Genomic DNA, 12,077 nt, shown 5'->3' with positions numbered 1-12,077 from the left:
AATCCTTTAAAAATCAGGACAAAATGAAAAATATTGTGTGAGCTATGGTATCAGAACAAAATGTGCCTTTATAAACCTTGACAATGTAAAACTATATATTAACTAACAGAATTGGGAAACATCTGGAAACCCAGAGATGCGGTGGGCTGGGCAGCAAGAATGTTTGAGTCCTCATCTTCCTCTGAGAGAAATCACAAAATAAAATGAGAACATGTTGAAGAAAAAACAATACCAACCTAAAGTTTTCATGTCATCATTTTCCTTTATCCCAGGAAAAATCTAGAAAAAATGATGCTGGAGGCCGAGAAACACACATCATATTTGCAAAATCTAGGATGTCACTCCTACGTAGAAACAGACGAAGACTGGTTTTGCTGCTCAGGGCCACTCATCTGGGCAGAGGGGCTGGAGCCTGGATCACACAGCACCTTCAGCCCATCAGTCTGGGTCTGTCCACACATGGTAACTGCCCTCTGAGCCATTATCCATCCTATTCAGGGTTTTGGACGTGGGATGAAGGACGGCTATAGCTGAGTGCATTAACCATCTTCAGCTCAGCAAGCTAGAAGAATAGGGGGGCTTCGGTCCAGCCAGGTCCCCTGCCCTCCACCTGCTTGTCCACACCTGGGATACACAGCACCTAGGCCTCCAGGTGAGCAAGAGAGGGATGGAGAGCCAGGGGCATGGATTAAGAGGACAGGCAGACCCTCTTAACCATAGGGTTTGTCACTTACCACCATCTCCCTGCCTAGACTGCCAGCTCCCTGAGGCCAGGAGCGCCATCCTCTTCCGACAGCTTCACACCCCCACCTCCCACCCACGGCCAAGTGCAGAGCAAATGCTCAGCGCCTGGTCCTGGCAGGAATGGATGGATTTAATTTGGAGTATGTCTGCAATGGCAACCCACTCCAGTACTCTTGCCTGGAAAATCCCATGGACGGAGGAGCCTGGTAGGCTGCAGTCCATGGGGTCTCGAAGAGTCGGACACGACTGAGCAACTTCACTTTCACTTTTCACTTTCATGCATTGGAGAAGGAAATGGCAACCCACTCCGGTGTTCTTGCCTGGAGAGAACCTGGTGGGCTGCCGTCTATGGGGTCACACAGAGTCGGACACAACTGAAGCCACTTAGCAGCAGCAGCAGCAGCCAGGTACAGAGCACACCCCGCCCCCCATTCCCCTTTGCAATATGCAAGCCTCCTGGGTCCTGAGCGCGCCTGTCGGAAAACTCAGTCCCTCACAATTAAACTGCTTTCATTTCCCTTTATGAACTGAAGCCTGTTTAAATGACCTGAATTTCCATGCATTCCAGAGGCAGTTTGCTGGGGGGTTCTCTTCCCTCACATTTTCCTCCGTCCCCCCTCCTGGGTTAAAGAAAACATCAGGAAAATGACAGTGTAAGTGCTATTTGCCACTCAGAGCAGCTCAGGTTGCTTTCAGATTGGGGGGTGGGGGGGAGATGGGAGCTTCCAGAGCATTTGCTCCCAATAAAACTGCTGAAGCAAGGTCAAACATCTCCACGAGGAGATAAAATGTTAATAAATGGCAGCCGTTGTCCCACATTTCTGAATTTATGCAGTACATCTATATGGCATCGTTCTCTCCTTGGTTAAATCCAGTGAGTAATTTCTGACTGTATTCATTGCCGGAGGATATATTTCTTTAGAGTTAAATATCACTAGCTGTGCATTTTGATATGAGAAATGCAGCCTGCAATTTATAACCAGCAAGATCGTCAGTGAATCTCAGGCTGTGCCGAGAAGCGGGGCACGGAGAGTGTACGCAAGCTCCGGCGTGTTTATTTTAGAATTCATTTGCGAGGAAACATCATTCCAAATTCTGCTGTCAGGTCCTCACTCGGGAGGGCGTTTTTCGACCCGCGAACGTCCAGGCTCTTCCGGACCTGGGGCCTGGGGCTTCAGACAGGCCCGTGCTTCCTTGCAGTTGCCCACCCGCTGTGGGTTTTGATTGGTGGGGACCAGCGTCCTGACCAGGTGAGGCGTGATGATGATGCAAAGCCCCGGAAGTGGACAGGTGCGGAGAGGCAGTGGCGAGCTGGGGGCAGGGCGGCCCTGAAGCTGGGCCCTGCACTCACGAGGGAACTAAGCCGTTCTCCAGGCCTCTCTCGGGAGGACCTGAGACTCTGGCGGAAGGAGGTGACGCCCCGGGCTGTGCTGAGTGCGTCGGGGGCTGCAGAGTCAACTCTGGAGGGGCACAGGGAGCGGAGGAAGCCCCCTCTCTCCCTCCCCTCTCCCTTTTCTCTCCCACTCCGGCTCCCTTCCCTCCAGGCCACATCCGGGGGCTGGGGCGGGGCTCGGGCAGGGCTCACAGCAGCCCTTGCTGACCGGCCACAGACTTGGGGAACCCGACCTACCGGCAACTTCTCTCCATCCCTCCTTTGTTCCTTTGCTGTGAGTATTTTCACCAGCTGGAATGCTCTGTAGAGGTCTAAGCTGGTCCATGAACTGTGAACCTGCCCTCCGGCAAGGCAGGAGCACACAGGGGAGCCGGGAAGCAAGTGGACGGTGCAGCTGCCTGGGGCCACCCGGCTGGCCTGAAAGTGCCATGGCGCTGGAGCCTCCACGCCACCACTGATGCCCCACAAGACCCTGGGCAGGCGTCCTAACCCCTCTGAGCCCTAGCACCCCCCAGTCGCACCCCCAATCTAGGAGGCTTGCTGTGGGAGTTGAGCCAATTGTCTGGGACCCAGCAGGGGCTGAGTGGTGGCCCTGGGAAGCTGTCTGGGCGCCAGGGACCCCTGGCAGTGACCCAGTCTGTGTGTCTGTCCCCGATCATCAGGGGACACTCCCAGCTGCTGCCCCTGGTAGGTCTGGGCTGCCCACCAGAGGGGTCAGGACGTCCTCAGTGCCCACGCTGCGGTGCTGGTGCGGTAGCTACACTCATTCTGCGCTCCTGGTGTGACCTCCGTGATGCTATTTTAACACCTGTGAGGGGCAGGTCTCAGCCCCAGGGACACCAGGCTGGGTGGTCACAGTCGACTGTGAGTCCCTCCCGGGTCAGCGTCCCTGTGGCTGGGGGAAAAGGGTGGTGGGCTGCCTGCCTTCACGGTACAGTACGAGGTACCGTCTGGCTCCAAGCTCACCCCAGTGCTCACTGTTTGAAAATGGCCCAATTCCGAAGCCTCCTAACCCATTTTATGGGTTTTCCTCTCTTGTTAATTTATGGAAAAATAGCTCTTAGCCATTTATCTACGAAAGGGCGGCCTGAGCCAGGGCTGTAAAAATCCACTAGCAGGACCTCTTCTCCCCTGTCCGTAAATGACTGTCTATTAAACGCAGACACCCAGGCAAGAGGGCTTTTCCTTATTAAATTGCGTCGGGGAGGTCCCCTCCTTTGCGAGGGAGCTGGGAACATCCCAGAACCTGTGGGCAGAGACCACGCGGCGCTGGTCACCGCTCCCCAGTCTGGCTCCCTGTGGGCCCGGCATGCAGAGCCCCGAGCCGGGGTGGCGCTGCCACAGCTCACCTGTGTGGACAACGCCTCCGAGCGTCCCCATCCAGCTGAGCGACGGCTCCTGCCTGGAGCTGGTAGACACAGGAGGACAGGGAGGCACCCCCCAACACTCGCTGAGCCGTGGAAGATGCTCTCTGTGGCTCTCTGCCACCTCACGCCCCTTCCATAAAGTGGGGGTGAAACGGGCAGACAGTGCGGGCTCTACTTTGCTACTGTCTGGAGCAGGGGTGCGGGCACCTTGCTAGGTAAACACAAGGGTCAAGAGGGATCTGGCCCCCATCCTCCCCCTGGGCCCCCCACCCGCCCCGCCCTTTCTCCTGCTCATCACCTGCGTCATGAGCCTGAGTGATAATTCAGGGGCTGCTTGGAGACAGTGCAGGTAGAAAGCCCTGGGATTGTGGCACGTAGACGGGACACTGGCTTGAGAACCCCTCGGAGAAGGCAGAGGGTGCTGCTGTCCTCAGTGGGGGATGCAGCTGAGACCTGAATGGTGACTGTCTTCCCGGAGACCTTCCCAAGGTCACCCAGAGAGCAGCGGGCAGAGCTGAGCTGGGGCCGCTGGCCCTCAGGGCCCCTGGGCAGAGGGATGGAGGCAGGATGAGTGACGGGGAGGGAGCTGGTCCCCGGGTTCAACCTTTCTCTCCCGTGATGCTCTGTCCAGTCTCTCTGCGGGACCCTCGGATAGCGGGATGGGCAGCCGCCTGAGCGGGGGTGAGGGATCGCCCTTGAAAGTGCTAGTCACTCAGTCGTGTCTGACTCTGCGACCCCATAGACTGTAGCTCTCCAGTCTCCCCTGCCTGTGGGACTCTCCAGGCAAGAATACTGGAGTTGGCTGCCACTTCCTCCTCCAGAGATCCCCCTTAGGGTGGCTAAATCGGGGTTCCAAGATATTCTCAAGGTCAGAGTGTGCTTACTGCGTCTAGGCCCTGTGTTTTTGTGGGACACAAAGCCCACGAGATCACTCCTGTGAACTCCTCCTCTCATGATGGAGCCCAGAGCCCAGGGTGGCCAGCACACCTGTCCACAGTGACCCCGCTGTGGGGCAGGGCAGGGGTTCACCCTGACACCCCTCTCATCTCCTTCACTGGCCCCTCTTCCTTTTACCTGAGCCAAACAGATTGAGCATCAATGCCCAGGGAGAAAGAGCCGGACACCCCCCCTGCCCGACAAGATCTCAGCTTCCCCAGCTGTCCATGATCACAGAGTGCCCTGTCTGGGAAGGACTGGTTACACTGTACGTGATCAGCCTGATTCCCCAGTGTTACTGAGAACCACTTCCTCTCTGCAGGTCTGCCCAAAGCTGGCAGCGCCGGTGGGTTGACAGAGCTGGATGGCTAAGGTCATCCCTGCAGGTCTCAGGGAGGGCGGTCAGGGAAGAAATCCTGCCAAGTGATGCAGAGAACCCTGACCCCAGGTGCCTCAGATCCTATGGCAGCTGGAACCCAACTTCCCGTGTGCGGCCTGCATGACCCACAGCTTCTCCAGGCCCTTCTTCAGCCACGAGGGGCCGTGGTTGTGGGTGAGGGGACAGAGGAGTTTGTGAACTGGTCCCACCTGGACCCAAGTCTCAGCCTGTCCAGCTCTTTCCCCACAAAGGGCATGGAGATGGATTGAGGTGACGAAGCTGGGTGATTTTACAAAGATGACATTCTGCTTTAATTTTTTTTTTTTCCATCAAAATGTCTTCCTGTCAAAATAACTGTATCAAGAGACACCCAGAAATTCCAGGAATACTGCGCTGGGGTCGGGAGCAGCGAGTAGACAGAAAGCCCCCAGGAGCTTCCCCGGCTCCCTTTGGGCATGAGCTGGGAGGAGGATGCCCTGTCCACCCTGTGTCCTCCAGGGCTGACTGTTGCTAAACCTCAGAAGCCTGAATCAGGGCTTCAGATGTCCTCTCCTCCCTGCCGTCCAATGTGAGGGGCTACTAGGGTCCCTCAATATGTCTACGAGGTTGCAGAATGTGGAGAGGAAGGTGGGAACCTCAGGTGACCCCCCCAAAGAGATTGTTTGCCTATACCTGGAGAGACGCATGAACCCCACGGAGCAGTGATGAGCACCATGTCTGGGGAGGGCAAACAGTTTAGGTTTAAACAAACACAGAAACAGGAACTCAGGGACACGAGGAGCCTGCTGTCAGCCCCAGGCTGCTGAGCTGGGCGAGTGGAGCGTTCTGGAGCCGTGTGGGGGCCTCTGTGAGGCCTTGCAGCTGGGTCCCACCTGCCAGCTGCTCTGGGATGAAGAGACACGAGGTGGGTTTGTCTGAAGGGGAAGAGGCTCACCCTCCCTCCGCACCCCGCTTTCCTCCCCAGCGCCTGGCCCTGAGGTGCTCCCATCACTTCTTAGCGGTATTTCACCATCCTCTAGCAAAAGTATTTCACCCGCATGGTAGAGAAGCAAAAAGTTTACGAAAATAGTACTAATCCAGTCACTTCAGAAAACCTACCACCTCTCGTGTGTGTTTCCTTCTAGACCTTTCCTTTGTACCTATGAGTGTGATGACGGAGGGGCTGCTCCTGGCCCAGGCTGGCTCTGAGCACTTTCTGAGCAGCCCCCCTGCTCCACCGTCAGCCCCCAGGGCAGGCGCTGCTGTTCTGCACGTGGGCAAGTGGAGCTGAGGCTGTCACCTGCAGCCAGGGGTGCGGAGGAGGGCTGAGTGGGCCTGCAGCCTTGCGCTGCTGACCACGGAGCCCGGAGTCAGACCTAGGCGCATGGGGCTGCAAACGCCACGTCTCTCCCTCTGGAGAGGGGTGCCTCCCACTCACCCACCTGTTCATTCTTTCATTAGTCCATTCACCTGTCCCTTGTTGACACCCACTTTGTCCAGCGGCTGGATTTGGCATGAAGTGAACACCAGTGCATGAGATGAGCATTGCTGCCCACACTCACAGAGCCTTCCTGCCTGTGTCTGTGTGTGTGTGTGTGTGTATGGTGTGTGTGTGTGGTATGTGTGTTGTGTATACAGGGTGTGTGTGTGTGGTGTGTGTGTGAGTGTATATGTTGTGCATACAGGGTGTGTGTGTGGTGTGTGTGTGTGAGTGTATATGGTGTGTGTGTGTGAGTGTATATGTTGTGTATACAGGGTATGTGTGTGATGTGTGTGTGAGTGTATATGGCGTGTATGTGTTGTGTATACAGGGTGTGTGTGTGGTGTGTGTGTGTGAGTGTATATGGTGTGTATGTGTGTGAGTGTATATGTTGTGTATACAGGGTGTGTGTGTGGTGTGTGTGTGAGTGTATATGGTGTGTATGTGTGTGAGTGTATATGTTGTGTATACAGGGTGTGTGTGTGGTGTGTGTGTGAGTGTATATCATGTGTGTGTGTGTGAGTGTATATGTTGTATATACAGGGTATGTGTGTGGTGTGTGTGTGAGTGTATATGGCGTGTGTGTTGTGTATACAGGGTGTGTGTGTAGTGTGTGTGAGTGTATATGGTATGTATGTGTGTGAGTGTATATGTTGTGTATACAGGGTGTGTGTGTGGTATGTGTGTGTGAGTGTATATGGTGTGTGTGTGTGGTATGTGTGTTGTGTATACAGGGTGTGTGTGTGGTGCATGTGTGTGAGTGTATATGGTGTGTATGTGTGTGAGTGTATATGTTGTGTATACAGGGTGTGTGTGTGGTGTGTGTGTGTGAGTGTATATTTTGTGTATACAGGGTGTATGTGTGTGCTGTGTGTGAGTGTATATAGGCTGTGTGTGTGGTATGTGTGTTGTGTATACAGGGTGTGTGTGTGGTGCGTGTGTGTGAGTGTATATGGTGTGTATGTGTGTGAGTGTATGTGTTGTGTATACAGGGTGTGTGTGTGGTGTGTGTGTGTGAGTGTATATTTTGTGTATACAGGGTGTATGTGTGTGCTGTGTGTGAGTGTATATAGGCTGTGTGTGTGGTATGTGTGTTGTGTATACAGGGTGTGTGTGTGGTGCATGTGTGTGAGTGTATATGGTGTGTATGTGTGTGAGTGTATGTGTTGTGTATACAGGGTGTGTGTGTGGTGTGTGTGTGTGAGTGTATATGTTATGTATACAGGGTGTGTGTGTGGTGTGTGTGTGAATGTGTATGCCGTGTGTGTGTGTGAGTGTATATGTTGTGTATACCGGGTGTGTGTGTGGTGTGTTTGTGTGAGTGTATATGGTGTGTGTGTGTATATGTTGTGTATACAGGGTATGTGTGTGGTGTGTGTGTGTGAGTGTATATGGTGTGTATGTGTGTGAGTGTATATGTTGTGTATACAGGGTGTGTGTGTGGTGTGTGTGTGTGTGAGTGTATATGGTGTGTATACTGGGTGTGTGTGTGGTGTGTGTGTGTGAGTGTATATGTTGTATATACAGGGTGTGTGTGTGGTGGGTGTGTGAGAGTGTATATGGCGTGTGTGTGTGTGAGTGTATATGTTGTGTATACCGGGTGTGTGTGTGGTGTGTGTGTTGTGTATACAGGGTGTGTGTGTGGTGTGTGTGTGAGAGTGTATATGGCATGTGTGTGTGTGAGTGTCTATGTTGTGTATACAGGGTGTGTGTGTGGTGTGTGTGTGTGAGTGTATATGGCGTGTGTGTGTGTGAGTGTATATGCTGTGTATATAGGGTGTGTGTGTGGTGTGTGTGTGTGAGTGTATATGCTGTGTATACAGGGTGTGTGTGTGGTGTGTGTGTGTGAGTGTCTGGTGTGTATGTGTGTGAGTGTATATGTTGTGTATAGAGGGTGTGTGTGTGGTGGGTGTGTGAGAGTGTATATGGCGTGTGTGTGTGTGAGTGTATATGCTGTGTATACAGGGTGTGTGTGTGGTGTGTGTGTGTGAGTGTATATGCTGTGTATACAGGGTGTGTGTGTGGTGTGTGTGCTGTGTATACAGGGTGTGTGTGTGGTGCGTGTGTGTGAGTGTCTATGGTGTGTATGTGTGTGAGTGTATATGTTGTGTATACAGGGTGTGTGTGTGGTGTGTGTGTGAGTGTATATGGTGTGTATGTGTGAGTGTATGTGTTGTGTATACAGGGTGTGTGTGTGGTGTGTGTGTGTGAGTGTATATGGTGTGTGTGTGTGTATATGTTGTGTATACAGGGTGTGTGTGTGAAGTGTATATGGTGTGTATGTGTGTGAGTGTATATGTTGTGTATACAGGGTGTGTGTGGTGTGTGTGTGTGAGTGTATATGGCATGTGTGTGTTGTGTATACAGGGTGTGTGTGTGGTGTGTGTGTGTGAGTGTATATGGCGTGTATGTGTGTGAGTGTATATGTTGTGTATACAGGGTGTATGTGTGTGCTGTGTGTGAGTGTATATAGGGTGTGTGTGTGGTATGTGTGTTGTGTATACAGGGTGTGTGTGTGTGGTGTGTGTGTGAGTGTATATGGTGTGTATGTGTGTGAGTGTGTTGTGTATACACGGTGTGTGTGTGTTGTGTGTGTGAGTGTATATGGTGTGTGTGTGTGAGTGTATATGTTGTGTATACAGGGTGTGTGTGTGGTGTGTGTGTGTGAGTGTATATGGCGTGTGTGAGTGTATATGTTGTGTATACAGGGTGTGTGTGGGGGGTGTGTGTGTGGTGTGTGTGTGTGGTACATGCACTGTGTGTGTGGTGTGTGCAGTCTGTGAGAATGTACATGCTGTGTACATGTGACCGCAGACAGTAAGCTAGTAAGTGCATAAACAAGATCAAGCGTGTGGTGGGAGCACAGAGGGAGGCTCTGTGGGGAGCACCCGGGAGGCATCTTGGTCCAGGAAGGGGCCTCCCTGGGGTCAGTTAGGAGAGGGACCCGTCATTCCAGGAAATACGGTCAAGGGACACTCTCATGGCTGGTGGCTCCATCCGGTGCTGGGACCGGGGTCTTCCTCTCTGGCACGCAGTGGTTCTGGGCAAGGGTGCGTGGGCTCAGGTGGATGGGAGAGTGATGTCCACAGCGGACCCCTCGGGCTCCGCTGAGCACAGAGGCCCACGAGCTGCAGCTCACCGCTGGGCACTTCTGGGGAACCTCTGGTGAAGGCAGGAGAGAGGCGCCCGGCAGGGGTGCAGAGACTCCAGCAACTCTGAGCCAGGCACGCCCTCGGCTGGGGGTTCAGGGCCAGGCCTGCCTCCTGCCACTCAGGTGGCTTGGAAAAGGGCCCTGGCGGTCTGCAGGAGGCCCCCTTAGCTGGGTGCAGCGGGCTCAGGCTAATCATCTCCCCCAAGCCCCCACCCCACTGCCACCTCCTGAGGGTCAGGCCCTCCGGCCGCAAATGCTGGCATTTTCCTGGGTGTGTTCTGCTTTCTCCCTGCTCCCCGATGTCCAGTTAACCAGCCCAGCTTGCCAATTTCCTGCTTGTGTCTAAACCCCTCAGTTCTTCTTCTCCAGACAACCCCCGGGATCGGGGCCGCCAGCGTGTCTGCCGGCCCCGTGTCTGCGGGAACCCTGACCGCGCTGACCACGGCTGGCCTCTCTCCCGTGGCCCCTCCTTTGCGGGCGCCACAGAGCAGAGCAGACCAGGCCGGCTGCTTCCCGCAGGCCTGAGGGCCACGACCCCGCTCCTCCCTGCAGCCCGCAGGCCTGAGGGCCACGACCCCGCTCCTCCCTGCAGCCCGCAGGCCTGAGGGCCACGACCCCACTCCTCCCTGCAGCCCGCAGGCCTGAGGGCCACGACCCCGCTCCTCCCTGCAGCCCGCAGGCCTGAGGGCCACGACCCCGCTCCTCCCTGCAGCCCGCAGGCCTGAGGGCCACGACCCCGCTCCTCCCTGCAGCCCGCAGGCCTGCGGGCCACGACCCCGCTCCTCCCTGCAGCCTGCAGGCCTGAGGGCCACGACCCCGCTCCTCCCTGCTTCCTGCAGGCCTGAGGGCCACGACCCCGCTCCTCCCTGCTTCCTGCAGGCCTGAGGGCCACGACCCCGCTCCTCCCTGCAGCCCGCAGGCCTGCGGGCCACGACCCCGCTCCTCCCTGCAGCCCGCAGGCCTGCGGGCCACGACCCCGCTCCTCCCTGCAGCCCGCAGGCCTGCGGGCCACGACCCCGCTCCTCCCTGCAGCCTCTCCGGCTGGCCCGCACCTCCTGAACAGCTCTGTCCGGCCCCGGGGCCTGGCACCAGCTCTTTCCTCTGCGGCGTCTCCTGGGCCTCCACTTCGCAGCCCGCAGTGCTCACGGGACTCTGTGGCTGGCCTCCTGTGCGTGCTAGTCGCTCAGTCCTGTCCGACTCTTTGTGGCCCCACGGATGGCAGCCCTCCAGGCTTGTCCTGGGCTTCTCCAGGCAGGAACACTGGAGGGGGTTGCCACTCCCTTCTCCAGGGATCTTCCTGACCCAGGGATTGAACCCACGACTCATGTCTCCTGCATTGGCAGGCAGGTTCTTTACCACTAGCCCGACCTGGGAAACCTGACCTCCTCAGTTCCCCCTAAATTAAATACAGTCAGCTCACATCGACTCACAAGACTTGGCGTGTAATGTGTGTACAGAGGAGACAAACCTTCCTCAACCAGGCTCTCTGCCAGGAGCTCCATCCCAATCATCTGGACTCAGGACAGACGTGTGGCTTAGCATCTCCCCGACGGGGATGGGAGGAGATGGTCTCCACGTCAGCATAAAGCAGGAAAACTTTTATTATGCATCACCTCACTACAAAAAACAAAGAGCCATAGTCCTTCATTGCCTGTTTACTAAGTAAGTCACTCATCAGACGTTTAAGGAGCAGCCGCTAAGCATATAACCCTTAGCTATGTGCTGAAAACTCCACACTGCCTGAAGACAGGCCCTGGGGCTTCCCTTCTGGAGATGGTAGGCTGGGCAGCGCGGTGCTGCAACCTCCTTGACACAACAAAGCAGGTTTTATTTATTCATTATTTCAAAACAGCCTTTTAGAATAGAAACCACAGCCCGTGCAGAGCTCCAAAAAGTCAGCAAGATACTGAGGCGTTTCAAGAAAGAAGCAGAGTTCATGCCTGGACCAAGTCCCTCTCGGTCCTGCTATATAGGTCTTTTTACTCATTGCTGGACTCCATTCTCTCTGCTTTGATGATGATATTGGCACCTATGTTTATGAGAGACATTGCTCTGTAGTTTTTTGTTTTTTTTTTTTTTTTAAATAATGACTTCAACTGGCGTTGATGTTAAGGAATTGCCGACCTCATAGAATGAGACAGGAAGTGTTTCTGGCTTCTGGTGTCTGGAAGGGTGTAAGGGTTGGTGTCGTCTCCTTTTTAAATGTTCAGTAGGATTTGCTAGTGAGCCACCTGAACCTGGTGCTTTTTTCTTTTGGAACATTATCAATTATTTGATTCAGTTTCCTCAGTAAGTATGAGCCACTCACGACGTTTGAAGGAATTGGCTCATCTCATTTAAGTTATCAGATTTGGGGTATAGAGTGGTTCATAGGATCCCTGTATCTTGCTTATACTGTCTGTGAGATCAGACATGATGCTTCTCTTCATTTCTGACATCAGTAATTTATGTCTTCTTTATTTTCTTGATGTAGACTAGCTGGTTGTTCAGTCGCTCAGGTGTGTCCGGCTCTTTTCAACCCCATGAACTGCAGCACGCCAGGCCTCCTTGTCCATCACCAACTCCCGGAGCTTGCTCAAACTCATGTCCATTGAGTTGGTGATGCCACCCAACCATCTCATCCTCTGTCGTCCCCTTCTCCTCCTGCC

The sequence above is a fragment of the Budorcas taxicolor genome, chromosome 5, assembly GCF_023091745.1.
Source record: "Budorcas taxicolor isolate Tak-1 chromosome 5, Takin1.1, whole genome shotgun sequence".
NCBI lineage: Eukaryota > Metazoa > Chordata > Mammalia > Artiodactyla > Bovidae > Budorcas > Budorcas taxicolor.
The sequence above is the reverse complement of the archived record's forward strand: the minus strand, read 5'-3'. Positions refer to the sequence as shown.